Source organism: Lagopus muta, chromosome 8 (assembly GCF_023343835.1).
Source record: "Lagopus muta isolate bLagMut1 chromosome 8, bLagMut1 primary, whole genome shotgun sequence".
In the NCBI taxonomy this organism is placed as follows: domain Eukaryota; kingdom Metazoa; phylum Chordata; class Aves; order Galliformes; family Phasianidae; genus Lagopus; species Lagopus muta.
The window spans coordinates 12,977,621-12,999,922 of NC_064440.1; the positions used below are offsets into that span (position 1 = coordinate 12,977,621).

The window sequence follows — 22,302 nt, forward strand, 5'->3', positions numbered from 1 at the left end:
TTTGTGGTTTTCTCTATTAAACATATTGTTTTTGCAGGTGAAAGATAATTTATTATGTGGGGTAACTTGTCATTTGAAGTGCAAAAATACATTCTGTTCATAACATATGTCCAGCAAAAGTAGAAAAGAAAGTGACACATCTCATGTCCTGCTTTGCTTCATCTTTTTTCCCCTAGGTACAAAAAATAAAGCAACTCTTAGCACAGCTCTGTTGATAAATTCACAATATGTCCTCCTTCTCATACAGTAAAAATAAATAAAATAAAGCAAAACTTGTTTCTGCTTCTATTGAAATGTCAAAACTCTCAGTGACTTTGATAGGCGCTGATAAGGCCCTAAATAAATAAATGTGAGCTAATCCTTGGGATTTCAAACACCAGCTTTTCTAGTCGAGTGCTTGTTCCTAAGAAGGACTATTCTCTATAGAGTATCTGCAAAGCAATGCAGACAATAGAAAATAATTAATTATACACACACACAACTTGTGTGGCCACCTCCTGCCTACCTTTTAAATGTAATTGGTCCTCTTACCCCACAGACATGGCAGCTGCATTCAGCCCTGTGTTGACCAGGGTAGGATATATTTACCTCTGTATGTCTCAACCAGTGCACAGTGCCCCCATACCCACAGCCAAGGCTCAGCCTGGTGAAACCCATGATGGGAGGCTGGAGCCAGCATGCCCAGGGTGCAGGAATGTCTTCCATATTGCGCGTGCCAAATCCTAACATCCATCTAGCCATCTGGAGAGAGCCTCAAATGCTCTTGCAAAGTCAAGAATGTGTCACCTCATCTCTTTGGGCAAGTGAAAGCAACAACAGACCTTTGTTACTACCGTTTGTTCAAGGAGAGTATAGATGTAGATGTAGCATCTAGGGACATAGGTTAGTGGGCAATGTTGGTGGTAGGTGGATGGCTGGACTAGAGGATCTTAGAGATCTTTTCCAACCTTAACTATTCTATGATTCTATGATATTGTCTACGAAATACACTTTTTATTTTCTGTTACCCTTCTCCCAGCTCTTTCTGAGTGACCTCTGAACCTCTGAATCTCCTTTCCACTTCACTCTACCAAGGCACCCTCTGCTACAGCCATCTGACAATCACAATTTCCAAAATACTTCTTGACATTCAGATGCATTCTCAGACGTAAATGTTGATAGCAATCAGCTTTAAAACAAGCCTTTGCCCTAACAGATCACTAGGCTGTGAATAAAACATGGAGATAGATACCAGGATTTCTGATCGGCAGTAGAAATGTTGATGACTTTCATGCGAGGCACAAATTGTACGTGTGACAGGACTCATTATCCATAAATCACCAGCTGGATTGTGGTTAACTTTCCGTGGTAACAAAGATAAAACACACTCTCTCTCCCTCATTAGCTGAGCACTGACAAAGCACTGCAGGGATCTTTCTGCGGCACGGAAAACATCTGCCTGGATTAAACTTCAGGAGATCTCTCACAAAACCTTTTCATCCGAAGTGCCTCTCCAGATGAAGCGTCACACAGCTGTCCCCAACCCCTGCCCTGGGGCAGGCATAGCCTCTCTGACTCTCTTCTATTTACCTTTGGTGCCGTGAAATATGCAACAAAACTGCTTGTGTGCTCAGTATGCTGGGATCTCAACTTTTCATCATCATCGTGTTGTGTTTTCTTAACTGTTTCTCTCATTGTGTGGCAGGGCAGTAAAACCCTCAGAACAGGGATTACACATTAACAGTGAGTTTTGCAGGGCTCCAGGATAAATGAAGGTCATTATCTGAAGCCTAGAAATGTTATTTCTCTACAAGGAGACTGACACCGTATTTGCATTCATGAATTCACACATTAGTCGACTGTTGCCCTTCTAAGAGCATTTCTCCCACAAAGTAGATCTTCAGATAACTACATCTCAGATAATCCACAAAAAAAAATTAAGAACAAAGGCTCTTTCTCAAAAAAACAGAAGAGCATCTGAAGGTTCAAATAAATGGGTGAAAAAGAGAAGAATGTGAGGTATACTACCTCCGATATTATCATAGCATGATCGTGATGCTACTAGATGATGATTTTTTTTACAGATAATATTAGCTATCAAAAGATCACAAAGACTTTAACTAGCAAATATTCTCCTACAAAAAGTGAAAGAAAATAGTGAAAGCTTTGTGTAAAAACAGCATCCTGTCCTGGAAACCTGGAAGATGAAATTAACTATTGGCTGTTTTTTGGTAAGTTTTTTTTTTTTTTTGCTGTGCTCTTGTGAGAGGAGTGACTAGAGAGTAATTCAGAAAATGGAAGGTAAGTGCTTGCTGGCTCTAGCTCAGGAAAGATTCTTTTCTATCAGAGCAAGAAAGCATGTACTGAGACCAGGTACCTTCTCTAAGTTTCACTTTGTCACTTTTTTACAGCTTCTTTGTCTTTAGTGAACTTTATTACTGCTCATGCTGATGTCAGTATAGCAAAATGGAACCAGCAATATTTAAAGTGACCAACAATGTACAGGGAAAGCCTAAAGGTGAGTGAATGACAAGCAAAAGGCCTAAGGATGAATGAAAGACAAAGTGGACTGTCAAAGAGGATCCATCTCCTAGTGCAAAGGAGACAAAATAATAGTTAACTTTTATGGGTTGCAACTGTGTTGATGGCCCTTTCTCCTTCCTTAATCACACACATTTACCTTGTATTGATGCTTGGATGATTTGTATGCCCAGGATTTCTGCTGAATTTCAAGAAGAAATATAATAACCCAAAACGTATAGCATTGTGTCAGTTGAGGATGAGTATTTATTTCTGGTGCGTTACATTTCTTTTCTGCTGTGCTGTCAAATTGTCTGCAGGGCAGCAGCACCCAGCGTAGCAGGTGAATCACTGTGCTTCATTCCACAGCGTGATTTATACTTCTACATTTTTGGTCATGCTGCTTCTGCTTCTTGTATTTATTGCCTTTTTTCAGGCGTTACACTTAAAAGTAAGATCTTGCTCCTCTGTGCTCTCACTGCTCACAAAACCATTTATGCCTACCAGGATGGTAAGTCACTGGGTTGAAAAAGTTGATTAATACCTAATTCGTACATCAGGTTAGGTTTTTTTTTGTTTTGCCTTTTTTTGGTTTTTAACATATGGACAGAGTAGGCTATTGAAGCTACAATCAAAATCTATTAAGGGCTGGAAGATGAGAACTTTTAGCAAGCATGAAGGAGACTGAAACATCTGACTGCAATTGTGCAAAGGTGGATGTCCTGGGCTTCATCTTCCTTGAAGATCTCATTGTTAGACTATCAAGAGTTTATCTCAGTTAGGAGGTTCTACAGTCTTAAGCTCTGTTCTCCACCTGTTTCTACAATTTCCAAGGAGGTTTCCTGTTATCCCAGAACTTCTCTTTCTCTGGCTGTTAGCATGCCACTGCCTGTGGTGTGTCTGAAAGATGAGCTCAGTACCAATGTGCAATGGGATTCCAGTGCGGCTAGGAATAGCATTGGAAGAACTCAACCACCTGCCACAGGAATCAAGGAGTTACTCGGTTACAGCCTCTTCTTGAGAAAGTCATTGCAGCTACTGACAGCCTGCACCATGCTTCTGCTTCCCAAATCCTCCAAGGACCATTATTATTTGGCAAAGAAATGTGTATTACTGAGTGGAATGCAGCCAACAAGACACTATTCTTCATCTCCTGCAGAGGCACTAAGTCAGTGCAGGAACAGATCACAAGAACAAGCTAGAAATTCTCTTTTAAAACACCATCATTAATGGCTTGGCTGTTGGTGACCGCAACAATTTGCAAAATTTCGTATTGCAAAGCAGTTCTTGATGGTTTTTAAATTCCTAAGGTGGAGAGTAAAGAAAAGTCACCTAGGAATTTCTGAACTGCACTGTTAATTGACATAACTGCCCTTGTTGGAAAAGCAGTATTTTGCAAATAGTATGGGAAAAAAAAAAAAAAAAGAGTTTTGTGCAGCGTGGACTGTCTTTTGTGTTCTGGCTATTTGCATGACTGGGAGAATTAGTATCCTTGCTATAAGATAAGCAGTAATGCTGTGTCCGCAGGTCATGAACAGAAGAAAATACAGACACAAATATGTAGCAATATTTGCTACATAGGAATAGGAATGTAGGCAGCCTTCAAAACAGTTGTTGAGTGCTACAAAGAGAACCATTTATTACTGCTTTCTCCAATTTCATAAATAAACAAGGAGATTCTCCTTGTTCTTCCTTCCTTCAACCATCCCCACTGAACAGCCATTTAAAATCTTTGGAAAAGCAGGATAGAGGTCATGTACTAGCATCTATATACTAGAACCTGCATACTAGCTTGGGCCTCAGTGGAAATCTGCAAACATTTTTACACTTCTGCTAGTTTCTCCATGATACTTTTGGTATTTCAAATTCAGTTTTTAATAACATGATTCCTTTTCTTATCCAGGCTGGATTTGATGACCTAAGAGTTCTTATCCAGTCCTACATTTCAGCATGTTATGCTTGTGACAGTTTCAACAGATAAACAAATAACCCCGATTAATCACTTCAGAAAGAAGGAAGTAGAGGGCATCAAATCCATGCAAAGTGCAAAAGCAGTCAAAACTATCCTAAAACCTTGAAAGGGATAAGCATCACTCTTTTCATGACATTGAAACCTGAGAAATCCCCAATACAACTGAAAATGGATAAAGGAGAGGTTTTCCTTTTTAGTCACCCTGAATGCGAAAATCTACTTGACAGGTGTCACAACATCCTGACTGCTGTCTAACCCCCAAGGATCACAGGCAATGTGTTAACCTGGCATATTCCTACTGGAGGTGTCAATCCCAGCCAAAATGAAACCCCACACCAACATTCTTGCTCAAGGACCAGTGTAGAGGGCAAGAAAGGTAACGGTGGTAGCAGTGTCCCTGGGTTAGCTCTGTAGACAGAACAGTTCACACAGTCACTCACTCCAGGGCTATGAAAGAATGGATGGGTCAAACTTAGCAAAATACAACCAGTGCTCACATCTAATAACAGCCTTCTCTCTCCAAGAGACAGGATTTAAAACATTCACTCAGTGGCCTTTCCTGGAACGGACCTAAGTTTTGGTTTTGTTTTGTGTTTTTTTTTCCCCCCCAGTTCTGGATGAAAATAAAATGCTGAGAATCCAAATTTTTCTCATGCAGGTCCAGAAGTAATACTTATTTTCAATTGCAAGAATAGTTCTGAGAAATAACTGTCAGTCACATTCATGTCAACTTCTCTATGCTCTCTTGTTTACTGAATGTCCTCTTAAAACTTCTATTCCCCCAGTGCATCCTTCAATCCACCACTGACACTGAGCTGTCAAGGTATAAAATCAGAGGAGAGAGAACAGAAAAAAAAAAAAAAAAAACACAAAAAACAGAAATGGCAAGATGCAGTAAGGAGGTCTGGAAGGAAGTCTACAAAGAGGTAACAGAACAGAGAAAGAAATCAGGAGGATGTACGTTCTGGAAAGGGGGTTCTGTTGATCAAGTGTTTCAAAAGCAGCTGATACAACTTTTAGTGTCCACATCTAGATTTTTTGGCAGGTTCTCAAGACTATTTTGGAGAAACCCCTCTAGGAGGCAGAGGGCAGACAAAACTCCTATTTACCTTGTTTTCCTTGTGATTTAATTCCTTCTGAAGCTCTGAGGTGACCTCTAGAGAGATGGCTTTTAGCATTCCAAACAAGAAATAATAGAAATACAGATTCTTACTACCCAAGGACATCAAATTGCTAAGGGGATTTCCTGGGTTGCTATATTCGCTCCCTAATGTATATCCTAAAATCATGAATTCATACAGTGAACAAGCTCATTTCCTGCTCACTCTGCATCCTTCCCAGAATAGATTTCCATACTGCTGAGAAATCCTCTCACTTTCACAATTTTTTTGCAGTGTTCCCAGTGTACAAAAAAGAAGTGCTCCCTGCTGTGCTTTGTGTTGGTCACCCTTCAGTTTCATCTATTCTTAACACCAGCCATTCTTCTTCTCCCATGGCTTACTTTCCAGGCTTTTAACTCTTTTGCTTGAATTGACCCCTTTCTTTCAAAAAAAGCATCTTTTCACCCAAACTGTCTCTGGTTAAGTTTGTGTGGAATAAACGCCTTCTTTCTGCTTGTAATACATGATACTTTTATTAAGATAACCTCAATATAGCATTTCCTTTTTTGTGACTCTGCCATTTCCAGTTTATCATCCCCTCTATAAATCCCAGCTCCTCTATCCTTCTCAGTGGCATTAGTGCCTCTTCAGGATGATTATGAACTCAGTGGTAGACTACCAACTACTTAAAAGCAATAAAAGAGATGTGCTGCACTTTATCTCAAGCTCAGGATATGTTGGGGTATCTATTCCTTATCAGCTTTATTTCTCCCTTTTTTTCCATTTCCAGCAGCTGCTTGCAACAATAGCAATGATAACAATAAAGCAGTTGAAAATGTTGCTGTTATTTTGATTTAACGAGCTCCTATTTTGTAAAAGAGTCAATACTTCCCAAAAATAACATCAGTGCTTTCTGTAAGACTTTTAGAGGGTGCAGAAAAGTTTGTGAGAGCAGCAGAGTCTTTTTTTCCTCAGTCACTATACATCCTTTGGTGACTGATGGAAGAACAAAAGGGTTGTGGTGTTTAACATGTCTGGTAAAGCTAGTGCATGTAGAGAAAGATTCTGATAATTCCTGTGGTAGCAGAAGAGGATCTTTTATCTGAAAACAAAGGCTCTCATTATGACAAAATGTTTTCACCATAAACAGGGTTGGATGTTTTTTGTCACCTATGCAAGCAACCAAGAGGAAAAGCTCCCTGCATATAGGGGCAGGCAAAAATAAGGATGGTTATTTCAGTAAACTTAAGTATGAGACCACTGCAGAAGGCAGCACATATGCTTGCTGAAAGCCATGAATCATTCAAAGTGGAGACAGTTTGCACCAGAACAATCAAGTGTGCAGGAGGATCATGATTTCAGGACAGGAACAGTTGAGGAGCAAAAATTATTACTCTGTGCTTGCCTGAGCTTGCAGGTGGCGTTGTAAACAGAAAAGTCATTCCCACAAAAAGGAATACAGGACAGAAGAAAGTCCACAGGACCAGCCCTCAAAAGCCTGCATCTTACATAGTTATGGGCAATTTAATAATTACGAGCCTTGTTCAGATCACAGTGATAGTCCCCACTTACGTGTTAATTCCAGCTAAATGGAATTCATCTACTAACTACACAAAGATTTTCACATACACCTTTTGTACATGCATTCACATATGATAGTGAGAATATCCTTCAAAATGATATTCAGTCTCAATAAAAGGATGCCCTGCCTGAAGAATGCAAGTAACCTTCAGTAGTTTAGTTTCATGACTACTTCCACTGCCAATTAGAAAAGTGATTTATTTCTTGTTTGAACCATGGTGAACCATGCCTCGTTATATCCAGTGAGGGACTAGCATGCACCTCTTGGCATCCTTGAATGATGGCTGGATCCAATCAGAGCCAGATAGAGCTGGCTGCTGCTCACAACAGTTTGGTATTTGTTCTGATAATCAATGACGGACTGGGAATTAGGAAAAATTTATTTACTCTAAGGGTGGTCAAACAACAGAACAGGCTTCCTAGAGAGTTGGTTGATGCTCCATGCCTGTCACTGTCCAAGAAGCATTTGTACAAGGTACTCCTAAACATCCTTTTGCCTTTTGTGAGCCCTGAAGATGTCAGATCTAGACATGAAATAGATGATCTTTGACAGACTTTTCCAACTTAATTATTCTAGTCTAAACTTTTTTTAATGAAGGCATGAAAAACTTTGTTTTGCATATAAGGAAAAGCATTAAAAGCTTATACAGGCATTTCATAAGCCATGAAATACTGTTTTACTCTTGATAACTTAAGATTTATGAAACAGAATTTTAATGAGTGGTTTAAAAAATTGGTAGATAAGACAAATAGTTTGAAACACAGAATAACTAGATCTACAAAAAAGTAAAAGAAGGAAACTAAGTGAGAGAAAAAAATGCAAGATGTGTAGAAATCTTCACTAGAAAAAATAATGCTATGATCCTGTAAATTAAGATGTCTCCAGTTACAGGAATCATGCACTGACTGATGTTCTGGGCTGAAGACTTCCATTTCAGCCCTTTTTCTGCTAGACAGAAAAGCCATTTTTCACCAAACTTTCAAGGCATGTACGTGCAGTTATTTTTGTGACTCTTATAACCACACTTTACCAGCATCGAGATTAGCATAGATTTCCCCTAGTTCTTGTGCCACAGCTGCCTACCCCATGCATAAACCTCAGCGTACAAAAATTCAAATTACTTAAGTTTCTGACTCAAAGAACTGAAGAGAGTCCCTTTTTCCCATACAAACAACTGTCCTCAAATACTTTTATCCAGTGGTCTTAATCTGGAGCTGAATCCCATAGAGGCAAGTTTCAGTTCTTCAAGCATAGGTCTCTAATGCCATCCTCGGCACACACACACAGCTGCCTGAGGTGGCTTAGGACTTACTGTCCTGTTCTAGAGTGAAGTTGTAAATTAGGCAGTCTATGCACAACATCACATAAAGCTGTAAATAAAATAGAAATGCTCACTCTAACTGCTGTGTGGCCAGGAGATCAGTCCTGTTAAGCTCAATCAGTTTACTGATTAAGGATCTATAATATATGTTGTCAGAGAAACAAAATGTATGCTTCCAAATCCATAACCTACAGTTTTGTCACAGAAACTCAAAGTAAAGCCAGATTAATACGCACAAATCACAAACAACATTTCTCCTTGCTGTTGATTACACTTAACAAACTTTCCGTCATGTCACTTAATTCCCACATGCCTCCTTCTGAAGCATAAATTAGAATGTCAGCCACAAGAACACCCTTCAGAAACTTTCCTTCAGAAAGAGTCAGCATTCCTGGAAGAAAAAGAACGCAGGAGAGAACACAGAATACAAGTCTCATCTATTTTTTCTATCAACAAGAATGGGAGCCATCAGGTAAATAAATTGCAAATACATGTAATGAAGCTGTGGTTGTCAATGTCTACCCAAGCTCCCAGTACAGCATTATAGAAGTTTGGTTGGTTGCTCGTCCAGTCAGTACTAATCCCTTATCCTAATAAGTACACGTACTAAAAACAACATGTAAGTAATAAATGAGCCACTAGAGCTCTAAACAAGTTACTTTTGGTATCAGAAAAAGGCTGTTCATAATCATATGGAGCTTTTCATAAGCAAGCTGATAAGCTCCTCAATAGCTTTTCAATTTGTGCTCTTTGTTTACAGCCATCTCAAGCACTGTGCAGTGCAGACATATCTATAGAGCAAGCTATCTCATGGTACCATCCCAAGACACATCTCCAACCAATGTCCCATTCATGTATTTTTGAAGTCAAAGACAAAATTTTCATTGATGCCTGTGTTTATTGCTTTTAGGTTTTCTAGGCTTCTTTATCTGCCACAGTGGGACAGTGTTGTGACAACAGATGCTTTCTGAGCTCATCAGTTAGTGCTGCATATTCCCATTTGAATCCCTGGTTGTTTCTCTGGCTGGCTGCCTGATTTGTATATTTCTAAGGCATTCATCTATAGCAGCATCAGTTGCTCTGGAAATGATTAGAAATGGAACAAACGCACAGGTTTTGCACTGACTTTTAAAAGCAGCCCTCCCCTTCACACTGAATAAAGCAACAGCAACCACTGGGATCAGAGCCACGGAGGAGCAGAATTAAATTTTTGTGCCATAAGACTGTGTCAGCTGCCAGTGACCTTTACTGAAGCACGAACATATGGGAAGCATGACCTCAGAGGAGAGGCTGAAAGAATCAGCATTGTTTAGTCTAGAAGAGAATAATGAGATACATGACAACAACATTCAAATACGTGAAAGGTAACTTTAGTGAGCAGTGATCTCCATAAGCCACTTGAGAGATGGCAGGAAGAGCTGAAAGGGCAACTTTAAGGAAGACTTAGACTGGATCTGTGAAAAGAGTTCCTCAATTTAAGGACTGTGAAACTGGAGAGACTTGCTCATGGAAAGTTGTTTGTCCAACCTGCCATAAAAGCATTTCCCAAGAATGGTTTATGTCAAACCACTCGTGTTTGGGGGTGTCATGCTTTTGGCCGAAATAATTTTCTTCACATGACGTCTTGTTCTGGACTTTTGATTACGTAGTGGTGATAACAAACCAGTGTTTTTAGTTGTTGTGGAGCAGTGTTTAAACAGAGTCAAGGACTTTTCTACTTCTCACACTGCTCTACCAGCAAGGAGGTTGAGAGCTCACAAAGAGCTGGAAGGGGACAGAACCAGGACAACTAACGCAAACTGGCTAAAGGGATGCCCTCTACTATATGGTGTCACACTCAGCAATAAAAGCTGAGATATAGAAGGAATGATGGCATTCGTCTTACCAATAAACCATTACATGTGATGGGTAGAAAAAAACACCAGCCAATGGGAAGTAGCAAATGGATGCCTTATTTCACTTTGCTTGTACACACAGCTCTTGCTTTACCTATTAAATTGTCTCCACTTTCATCCTACTGATTCTCCAGTCCTACATGGGGAGAGTGAGAAATCAGCCATGTGTTGCTGAGCTGCCTGTTAGCGTTAAATCACAATAGGGGCAGCACTTGGGACTAGATGGACCAGGGAAAGCATTTCCAACACTGTCTTCTAGACTTCTGTGATACAAAGGCATGAATACACATGATACAAAGGCAGAATAGAATAGCAGAGCTGTAAGGTGCTGGCATCCCAGTAAAACCCTTCTTCCAGATGGCCTTCATGGCTGAGATGGTACAGATGTGCTTATTTATCATTCCTCCATCAAGATGGAGGACACAAGTTTGTCTTTGAAAATAGGACTCACTGACAAACTGTACTGACTTGTATGTAGATATGTATTGCAATCTAATGCCAGACCTATCCTAATTACACAGTGGACTTCAACTTTACTGACAGACGAAGAAGTGGTTGAGGAACAATTCAGTATATTTGGTAACGAGGAGCGTGTGTCTTTAAAGGGAACACCATTTAGGATTTTTGTGAATTTTTTTTTTTTTTTTTTTAAAGTCCCATTGCATTTTAAAGTCCCCATGCAGCTACTACATGTGATCTTCACCAAGAAACAGCTGAGTGTTAGTAAGTTCAAAGCATAAGACAAGCTGCACATCAGCAACTCTTTCTTGTTAGGCTTCTCTTTCTTCCTGAAACTCCTTCATAAACAAAGAAGACAGCATATAGATTCCCTGCCAAATGGCTGAATCCAGTTCCTGTCACTTTCCAGGCAGAATCCCCTCAGAAAAACAGGAAGCAAGTTTTTATTATTGAAATGGCTGGGTCTGAACCAAACAGGCACATTTGCGTAGCAGAGATTTTTTGGTTGTTTTCAAGTATAACTTTGAAACAGCAAGAATCAGTGCTCCACATCTCTTATTGATTTTGGCTGCTGAATGTTTTATGACAAGGAGTCACCCTGCATGAATTCTGAATAGGAGATCAATAGACTGCTTAGGATGTCATGCTGTGTTTAGCTGACTGACGCACTTCCTTTCCATCATCATCTCCTCTGCTAACCCTTTCCCCTCAACACCTCATTCAAACTTAGACAGTTTTCTACAAGTATCCCTTGTACAATTTCACCTACAGTGTCATAGCCTTTCTGGTGTGCATACTAATAGCTTGGACATTCATTCAGCCCGTGACTTTTCCTATTACCAATATAATTAGCACTAGGGCACAGTCTACAAGGAGGAAAGAAGTGAGTTCATAAAAAAAAAAAAAAAAAATCTGCTTTTTTCCCTGTTTTTGATGTTTCCAACCCAAGAATGGATCTCTAGAAAACAAGTCCTTTACATAAGGAGTATAGTATTTCTTCTCTTTTCAGAGGACTATAGTTTTATGTCTCATCCTTATCAGGATACATTTTTAGAGATTTCACCAGACTTCATTCAGTGAAGCAAAAATCAATTTTGAGTCACTGCCTTTCAGTTCCTTCCCTTTTCTCAAAAGAATAAATTTTGGTTCAAAAAGATATATTCGAATTTATGAATAATGAAAAAATATCCAAAGTAACTTTTTTTTCCTCAACTACTGGCTCCCAAAAAAACTCCCTCCCCTCCTCTCTGCCTCCCCCCCCCACTCCCCCAATTACTTATATTTACAGCAGAAAAGGGCTTAAGCAGTGTAGCTCAGTTTCTATCCTAAGAGAGTATTCAGAATCTGGATACTAGTGACCTTAATCCAAAAGCTATTAAATGAAGCAACAAATAAGTCATTCTAGGGACTTTTGTCTTAATTAGCTCCTTCCAATTAAACAGGGGAAAAAAAACAAACAAACAAACAAAAAAAAAAATCAACACAACATGAATCTGAGGAAGAAAGAATCTGTCAGACAAACAAGTCAGAAGAGAATACACTTCTAAGTCTGTTCTGTGCCATTTCCAAGAGTAATAATTAGTCATCAGTCATTAACAGCAGCTGCAGATCCTTTCCTTTTCTCTGTTGTCACTTGATCACCTTTTTTCCCCCAAGAGGAAACAGAGTAAAGAAAGGAGATAGCTCTTATAGGAAAGTTTTTACTTTCCCAGGAGCAGCATCATTAAAGCTTTTATATAACAGAACATTACATAAACTACTATACTGACATAGGACTTCATATCACAAAAGACATGCACAGTCGTTTTCAAATCCCTCTCCAAAAGAGGTGTTAATGCTCCTGCCAGAATCTGCAATACATTGGAAAATGTATTATCAGTCTTATGTACAGAACAGAACCAGCAAAACTAAAGTCAGACAAGATTTTAATTTCACTTTAATATTACCCATTATGAAAAAAAAAAAACCAGAAACAACAAAACTTTTCCTTAAAAATGTCTTGAGCTCTCCTGGTTAAAAAAAAAAAAAAAAAAAAAGGACTTCGAACATTTCCAGGAATGGGGCATCCACAACTTCACTAGGCAACCTACTCCACTGTCTCACCACTCTTGCAGTGAAGAATTTCTTCCACATATCTAAGCTAAACCTACTCCATTTCTAGCTCTGTACCATCATCCTTTCTTCTATCACTATACTCTCTAATGAGGGAGCCTTTCCTGTAGGCCTCTCTCATAGGAACATTATATGGTCTCCCTGAAACCTTCTCTTCTTCAGGCTAAATAAGCCCAAATCTGTCAGCCTTTCTTCATAGGAGAAGTACTCCAACCCTCTGACCATCCTTGCAGCCCTCCACTAGAGCCCACAACAGGTCCATGTCTTTCTTCTGCTGGGGATTCCAGAGCTGTACTCCATAGTATTCTTTCAAAGGACAAATATCTCTCTGGTTTGGAGACTAGAAAAAGGTTATGTGCCAAAAACTTCACAGCATTTTCATCTTCTTTTACTACACCTCACGGCTATTTTTTTTTTCCTGTCAGGAAATTAGACTTACTGGCCTTAAGAATAGAAGGAAGACCACACTGTAGATACACAATCCCTGAGGTCTCAGGACTAGCTTGCAGTGTCCCCAGCCTAATTTTCCACTCTGTTACAATCATGCTGGAGTCCCAAACATGTTTTCTAAAAGAACTCATTTCAACTGAAAAAAAAAAAAAAAAAAAGTCTTCATATTTGCTTGATTTTCTAACGCAGCTTGACTACTACTCCCATAACTCTGGTGCATTCAAAAGGCAGTGGATGAAGAACAAGAGCATGTGTGGGAGTCTCCCTTCTGCTTTTCAATTAATTACCTTTTACTAGCATGGATGCTTTAACCTCAGTGTAATCCAAACTAATGGGAACTGGCAGAGAGCATACAGAACAGACCCCCCTAGACTGAGAAGCATAAGCTAAGCATAAACTTCACACTCTTCTCCTTACATATTAATTGTCCCCAAGTGTAATGCAGCATTTTCTGAACTGATTCCCTTACGCAATCCTTTAAAATCACCTCTTTAGAGAGGAGCTAAACTGTTTCCTGCTGGATATAATCGAAACAGAGCCTACGCTCCCCATCTCCACAAAGAGATTTGACAAATCTTTCTCCTAGAGATAGGGATGGTCTGGCACAACAATTCTGCTCTCCCCCACAGAGCTCTCAGAGATGCTTTGATATTCCTCAATATTACTATAAGACTCTAAATCCTCCAGCCTTTTAATCCCACTTCAGGGACTTTTTCCTTCTGAATATAAAGAGCTACTGATATATTCAGTCAAATATTTACGGTGTCACAGTTTACAGCAGGTGTAAGATGTCTCAGACTTTCTCTTGGAGCTGAAAGACCAACATCTATGACTGTTAATAGGAATCAGTTGTTCCAGTACCACACAGAGCTTCACAGATAATCACTGGAGTTCCCTGTTCCTTTTGTCTCTTAGTTACCATCTTAAGCAAGTTGAACTTACAGAGTATACGCCTTTTCATCAAAAAAATGCCTATCAAATGCTGTATATATATATATATATACACACACACACACTTCTAGCTACACAAAAATGTGTCTACTTAAATAATTTTAATTTTTCTTTTTAAAAATCATTTTCATATTTGGAAATGTTTTCTTACTTCATGTAAGAAATGCCAACATTCTTCTTCAATTTTTAGGTTTCATCACAGCTCACAAACCATTCAGCATCCCTCCTTTGTCAATCATTGAGGCTCCCACCACAATCAAAGCAGAAAGTACAATTCCTGAAGGAATTTATTTTGAGGCAGAGGCACAACACTAGTAGAAATCACAGTGAAAAGCTGCTTCTTTCTCTGTGCTGATATTCTTGAAAAAGGTTAAATAGTCTGTAAATTGAGGAGATCATATTGGATTCTTTCAGGAAACCTAGCCAACATAAAAGAAGTTGAAAAGATAAGTTTAGGAGTTGAAGGTGAATTCCTACATGGGAGGGAAATGAACGGTGGAGCTGCACAGGGGTCTGTGCTAATAATATCTACAATACTAAATATATGATACATCTTAGAACATTTCTTGAACCTTTCTTACAAGCAGCTGGTCCCCACTTCTTTTAGTCAACTGACTTTCATTGACAGCATCAATATTTATCTCATCTACTGGTGCTTTTTGCCATGAAAACTCAACGGAGTCAATAAAGTTTTAGCATTAAGAAAATCTGGTACACTCCGAGGGCTAGCAAAGACAGTTCTTTATAAATTAGCAAATTTTAAGTTGCTTTAATTATTTACACTTTTTTTTGTTGTTTAAAATACTTATAGAAAGAAATCCTCTCAGTTAACTGAACAGTGCTGAGTGTACTTTATCTGGAAGAATTTTTAGTGAAAAACGTTACATCCATGTCCACTGAAGACTAGTTAGTCCTCCTGTTATTAAGCTGGAATTTATTCTTCATTTAGGTTATTTTTATTTTATTCCAATAAAGCTCCACGTGTCTTATACTACAGGGGTAGCTTAGTTCAACTCCAGTTGATATACAGTGAGTACAGTGTACAAGTATGTAACATAATCATTAAAGAGAGACCTACTGAGAGTTCACATGAAGTTCTATTTTTAACACTAAATTGACAGCAAATGCAATTCACTGAACCTCAAAAAAGGAGATAAAAATCAAGCTGCAATTTAAATAAATGTCAAAGTTAATATTTTCCAACCCAGCTGATTTCTTCCATGAGCATCCAAACCCAGTGATAGCAACTAGTTAACACCACCTGATTGAGCAAGATGTGTGTGACATATCTAAGTGGAAGACTCTCAAATACAGTCCGGGGATGCTAGGTGCATCCCTACACCCCTACAAAGAAGGAAGCTGCGGAACAACACTTGAGGATAAGATATGTGCAAACTTCTATGTAAGAAGCATCAAGTCTGACAAGGCATACATTCCTTTTTTCAGCATCATAATACTGCAGAGCCTCTCTGTTGGCCTCACTGACAAAGTGAACAAGCAAGGAAATAAGGTGAACTGTGAGGAAGACTATAAACAAGGCTAATGTGCTTTGCTGCCCATCAACTTTGTTTTCATATTGGGGTGCAAGTGTGATGGTTCCCTATAGATGGTAAAATAATCTAATCCTGCAGGCAAAAATCAGTCTAACACTTCATGAGTTTGTGTACCCTAAATCATCAGCCATGACTTGATAATCCTCTGGGATTCACAATTCCATATCCAAGAGCATTTCCCTCCAGAATTTTATCCCATCAGACTTTCAGCCCTGACATTACCTGTCAAGTTAGCAGGAACTGTGACCTTAATTGGGAATAACATTGTCTGCTATTAGCTTAAAATGTGCATTACTGAAATGATTTGTACAACTTGACTGCCACAAACAGTTAAGGGTAGTCACACAAAAACATCTCATTAAGTCCTCCAATCAGCCAACTGCCACACTATTCAGTAACGAGTAATTATTTAGGTAAAAAGCCTCCATGAAGTTTTGTTCAGTGCCATGTCATCATTTATGAAGCAACAAACTTTTCTTCCCTGGGTGTCAGGCATAATTTAGCAGAGAATCTATTTATCTTTTAATCTAAATTCTCTCCAACTCTTCCCTAGTTCATTACTCCTTTTATCATGTCTTTCCTGTACCTAGAACTGAAAATTCAGAAAGCACAGGAATTCTTTTTAGCTTACACATTGTACTTGCCATTGACAAGCAGAGATGATAAAATATTCTGCAAATTTCTAGTTTTCAATGTTGATGAGTCATCGACATTTAACGAGAAGAATCTTCCAAACTAGAATGCCTTTTGTTTAATTTTTCTGTGTTTTGATTTCTTTGCTTTTTATTTTCAAAAGAGAGATTGCTACTACCCAGACTAGAAAAAGAATAAATTGCTCAAATAGAATAAAAGAGAAGGAGAACTGAGGGGATAGAGGCAGGGAAGTATAATACAAAAAAAAGTAATTGGATGCAGATAACTGAAGAAAAATCTCTCTGGTACCCCAGGAACAAACATTCTATCTTCTAGGACGATTCAGTAATCCTCCTAAAACTGGTAAAGTAGTACAAATACTAGCTTTCAATGTGGCTGTTTTAATTTTAATAAACTTAATTCTATTACACCATGATAAATCTAGAAAAATCTGTTTCTACACTTACATAATTGAGATCAAAACTTATCTCTCTGTATTTGATCAGATAACATCCGATGCTCTCTCTGTCCCTCAATTCTCCTTGTAGCCTATTTCAAATGAAATTAGAGAATAAAAACCAGGCTGATTGTACAAAAATAAAAGGAGATTCCGCTGCGGTGAAGCTCTGCACTGCCATTACAAAGGGTCTTTCAATAAAGTACAGGGGATTGGTTAGTTCACCAAGCCTGATTGATCAAACTTCTTACAAATCAGGTGGCCACAGTTCATGTCAGCATGAGTGAATAACTTGAGGCGGTGGGCAAAAAGGGATGTTCCACAGTGGTACATAAGCCAGATCATCCTTGGCAAATTACTGACAAGGTCTTGACTGAAGAGGGGCGTCCAGTTTTGAGCAAAGCATATTAAAAAGGATTTTTAAACCAGTGTTAAAGAGCATACAGCACAGCAATATAGATATAATAACCCATGAGGACAGACTAAAACTGGCTTTCCTCAGTCTACAATACAGAAGAGAGAAGGCAGAAAACGGGTGTTTTACAGAGTTCCAGAATAGCAACTCCAAAAAGAGGTAGTAATTTGTTCTCCATTGAGGGCAGGACAAGTAACCAGATTAAATTGCAGCAGGAGGATCATGCTAGATATGAGAAGAAAATATTCTAATGACAACAAAGCATTGGCCTTGACTGCCTGGGGACTGAGGTTTGCAGCATTGGAGGTCATCTTTAAAACAAAGTTTAAATAGAAAACTCATGCATGAGGAGCAGAAGGAAGAATAGAGTGACCACTGAGAGTCCCTTCTGATTCTTGATCCTGCAAGATTCCCAGCCCGAGTTTCTTCAGTGTCTATACTGTCTGAACAGTGTTACTGTACATATACATTTAATTATGCATCACAGTGCTTTCAGTTCCAAAAATATGTAAGAGCTCCAAGCTTCATTACACAAGTCTTTTCTGAGCAGGCAGAGGACAACCTTGTGGACCCGCACTGTCTGAATTTATCTCAATCTGAGATAGTTTTCAAGCAATCATGAGTCTTCATGTCAGAACCTTGATTTGGAAAATCTCAACAGTTGTCTGCCAATAATATTTTTCTTTATGCAAAAATAGCCAGATCTGTCCCATTTCTTTGGAGCAAAGTTCTCAGTATCAGGAAATTTGGTCAATAATGAAACAGAGGGAAAGCAGACATGTAAGAGCAACGTTTACACAGACAGTCAGAAGAAATTCAACAATCACCAGATGTGATAGTTTTGATCTGGAGCTAAGCCAGCCAACAGAGGTCCATGTCACTGCTCACGGATTTTTATGCCTCTGTATTTTCCTATTTACAGGGTAAGTAACCTGGCAACCACTCCAGGAAGACTTCTGATAGTCATCACCACACGTGCACGCACACCCTGCATAAATGGAATATTTTCTGTTACTATGGCTACTGGGTCTTTTTTTATTATTATTTTCCCCACCTTTTGCCTATAAAGCAAATACACCTGCTAGTCAATAAATACCAAGTAATTGTAAAAGTAAATACCAACTAAATACCAAGAAATACAGGGCAAAGCAGGAACTCAAGGGTTTCATATGCATCCTTATCTCCAGCTCATTTGAATGCTGACTGGCTATGAAAAAGCAGAAAACTTTCAAGTCTGGAGGTTTCTAACTGAACAAATAAAAGAAACCACAGAGATTTCAGAGAAGCAGGATGTGTGCAGGGCTTGTTGATGCACAATACCATCTGAGGCAAGTAGCAAAGTACCTGGAGAGGTGCAGCAATTCCAATTAGGATTTAATTGTTACATTCAGACTATCACGGATTCTGCTTGCTATCTCTATCTCCCCGGCCCAAGCTCATTATGTAAATAAGCTCTCCTCAAGATGGATCAGGACTCTGTATCCTGGTTCAGCTGAGTCGCTAACTGTCAAGCTCCGACATGACAAAGCATTGCAAGTCTGTGGTTCCACCAGCAAACCAGCTTTTTACGTGAGGAGCTGAGCAGGCCATGGAAGTGCCATTTGAAAGAATGAATAATCTGATCAAACGTGGGCAAATGCAATACTTAATATTCTAAATGAGCAGAAACTGGCTTACCACTCTGTGTGTTCCCTGGCTGCACAGCTTCGGCAGCACCCAAAACCCCAACCTGCACATTTCTGCAATTTTATCACCCGCTGCTTGTAAGCGATGGTTTCTAAGATTTCTCTGAGATCTCAGCATTTTAAGGTATATCTATTACCTTTCACAAAGCATCATGAGCATCATGCATGTGGATGCAAAAATAAACCATGAGTGGTACATGGTACAGAACATCAATAAGGAAGGGTGAGGTATCGTACCTAAGTGTTCTCCATTCACCCTTCATACATGAGAAAGGCTGCCATAATGAAGAAGTTATTATGCTTTTCTTACCTGGCCACGGTTTCAGGGAGAGAAGTCCACAAATGCCACAGCAAAATCCATTCTCAAGTTTCTCTAGAGAAAAGAGAAGTGTCTTTTAATGGCCACAGTCTAACAACTAATTCATGCAGGCATAACCAAGCCCTAAAGTGATTATGCAACTTCGGCCTTTGAAAATCAGTTTAAGAGGCAGAAGCATTTCAGCATAACAAAGAAAACCTTGTATTATCCTGATTTATTGAGTTTTCACATTTCTCTTCTATTTAAGTCCACTCTCTTGTGTTCAACTTAATGACAATGATTCTGTAAAGTATTAAGATATCCTATGACTATTAAAGAACCATTTATTGAGGTCTAATAAGAGACAAATCAACTTTTCATTTAAGTGCCTCAAAAATAACACAAGCAGTAAAGAGCTGATTATATATTTAATAATACTGTAACTTATACTGTACCAAAAGAAAAAGCTTTTGCATTTCTATTTTAACACTCCTGCCCATTGTTATCATTAGGGGAAATGTTTATTATTATTCTAATTGGAAACAGCAAGTTGAAATCCATCTTCATTTAAAAGCAAGTAATTCTGCTCAAATTCTTAATTTGTATATACAACAATTGGGTATTTTCCTGGGAATTTTTATGCTTATTAAAGCAGTCTGTCTCCAAATGTGTATATAAAACAGGACTGGAGGATGCTACTGAAGGCCCAGTAGAACTCATTTCAGAAATAAACCTAATAAACCTTTCATTTTGAAAAGCAGTATGGCCCAATAGCCCAAATTCTGACATCAAATATTTCTCCCCACCTCATTTCTCTAAAAAAAAAAAAAAAAGGGGGGGGGGCTGGGGGAAGGGGGGCTTGGAGGGAATATTGAAGAATATTGGAAAGATTTCAAGGAAAAGTTAAAACTTTGAAGAGAAACTTTTTACTTTCAACTGAAAAACAAAAAGACTAAATAGCTAGCAGTGGAAAACAACTACTCAATTGAGCACTTGTAAATCTTATTCTGTTCTCTTGACCTCCTTTAGGCATGAAAGGTCTGACTCATTTTAGGTGTCTCTACAAGTTAGGCCATCAATTCCAGTGCCTTGAAATAGAAACTTAGTCCAGAAGCATCTACGAATCATGCACATCTTTCAGGCAGCTACTGATGAACCACTCCCTAGTGCCTTATAGCAGATTCCAGACTTTTAGGAAAAGGCTAAAGTCCACTGTAAAGGAAAAGGAGACCAGTAACATCCACATCATTGTCTCATGAAGCAGACCCTCACATTACAACCTGATCACCATCACACATTTTGCGTGTTTCTCAAAATGCAGGCATGTTGCTAGCACTTTTCATGGAACCAAAATCCATGGATGTTCCCCCTGGGGAAGGGTTTTGAGCCCAGGTTTAAGGAATCGCTACACATTTTAACTTTGTATGAGCATTGTCTGAAATTACTTCATACTTTTGTACTTTATTTCCAAAAGATACTGAAATGAACAGTCACAGCAATGGCAACCACTCATTGTAAATACAAGAGAGGTGACTGTCTACGGAGGTCTTCCCTGTAAAATCACAATGGCAACATAACCCCTCACTGCTCCTGGTTGGTAATTCCTGCATTTTTCTCTCTTTACCCCCTCTGACTTATGAGAAAGTCTAAAGTAGTTTTATTTTATATCACTGGCAACTGGCTCTAAGGAAAAGTAGGCCACTCTGGATGTGATTCACTGAATAGCTTATTTTGCCTCCTAAAAATTGATTTAGCTATAAAAGCAAAAGATAAGACAGCTTGGAGGTCTATCCCAACCTTGGCGATTCTATGATTCTATTGAATCAGTTAAATAATTTAAAAATTGGGAAGTGAGAGTTGGATCCATCAGAAAGCATCAGATACTCAGATTAAAACTGAAAGAAGTCAAGGACTTCACCTTTTTTAAAGCCCACGAGGTGTTATTTACATTGGAGATATAGATTAAAGATGCTGTAAAATTTACTGCCTCTGCACTTAGCTAGTGAGCAGACAGGGGTCCTAGAGCTGATGCTGCCATTCCTGACACCCTGTTAGCTTGCTGGTATAAAATACATTCAGACAATGCACCAATATTTGTAAAGCTTATTGGAAAAGAGATCAAATCATTCTGTTGTTTGTTCAGTGAAGCTTGAGCACATCACTGTTGAGGTTATTTGGTCTCTGACTCGCTCTTGACTTCCCCACACCCTTCCTTTACAAAGCAACTGCCTCATACAAGGCTTTCATTTACCTCCACGCACAAAGTGCTTTGTGCCATTTCACCGTTCAGTACTGTAAATTATTCAATTCACAGCTAAGATTCAGAGTCATAAAGCAGAGATTTGTAGTTTTCTACAGTCTGCATATGCTGCACAGAGGCATATTTAGAATCTAGGGAGAACAAGCAGTCAGCAATCCACGGGATTCCTGCTCTCCCAGTGACCGCATTTGGTTTGCTGCCCCTCCTTCCCCATCCTGTTTCAGTTCTATCACCCACCTGTTGTAGTTTGCCAACCAGATTGAAAACTGTGAAAAAAGTTTTTTCCAGCTCTAAGCATGTAAGATTCTTACCTTTTAGGCAGGCTCCTCTAGGACTCTACAACAGAAGCCTTAAAGTATTTGTTTGTGTAAAGACAGCAATAACTTCAGCAGAGACACTGAGGACTCAGCCTCACATTCAAGCTGCTCATAGCAACAGCTGATATGTATACATTTGCTACAGATGAAGAGCATTTATGTTGTTATCCTCCCCTAAATATGGTCAAATCTTCAGCAATTACTCTTGATGCAGAGAACCTGGTATCTGAGCAACAATGAAAGCTGGTTTAAAATCTCTTGATCGCCAAAAGAAGAGAAGACTCAGCACTTCTTGAACAGAGACACTTCTTTCAGAAGCAAAAGGCAAAACACTTTAATGCTT

General features: G+C 39.0%; 1 long non-coding RNA gene across 1 annotated transcript; it reads right to left on the bottom strand.

Moving 5' to 3' along the window:
• Positions 1–15,242: 15,242 nt before the first annotated feature.
• Positions 15,243–22,092, bottom strand: LOC125697082 (uncharacterized). The gene is made up of 3 exons (XR_007378673.1): positions 21,954–22,092; positions 19,395–19,457; positions 15,243–18,387 (listed from the first exon to the last, which is right to left on the bottom strand). It is a non-coding gene; the product is annotated as an uncharacterized LOC125697082 (long non-coding RNA).
• Positions 22,093–22,302: the final 210 nt, after the last annotated feature.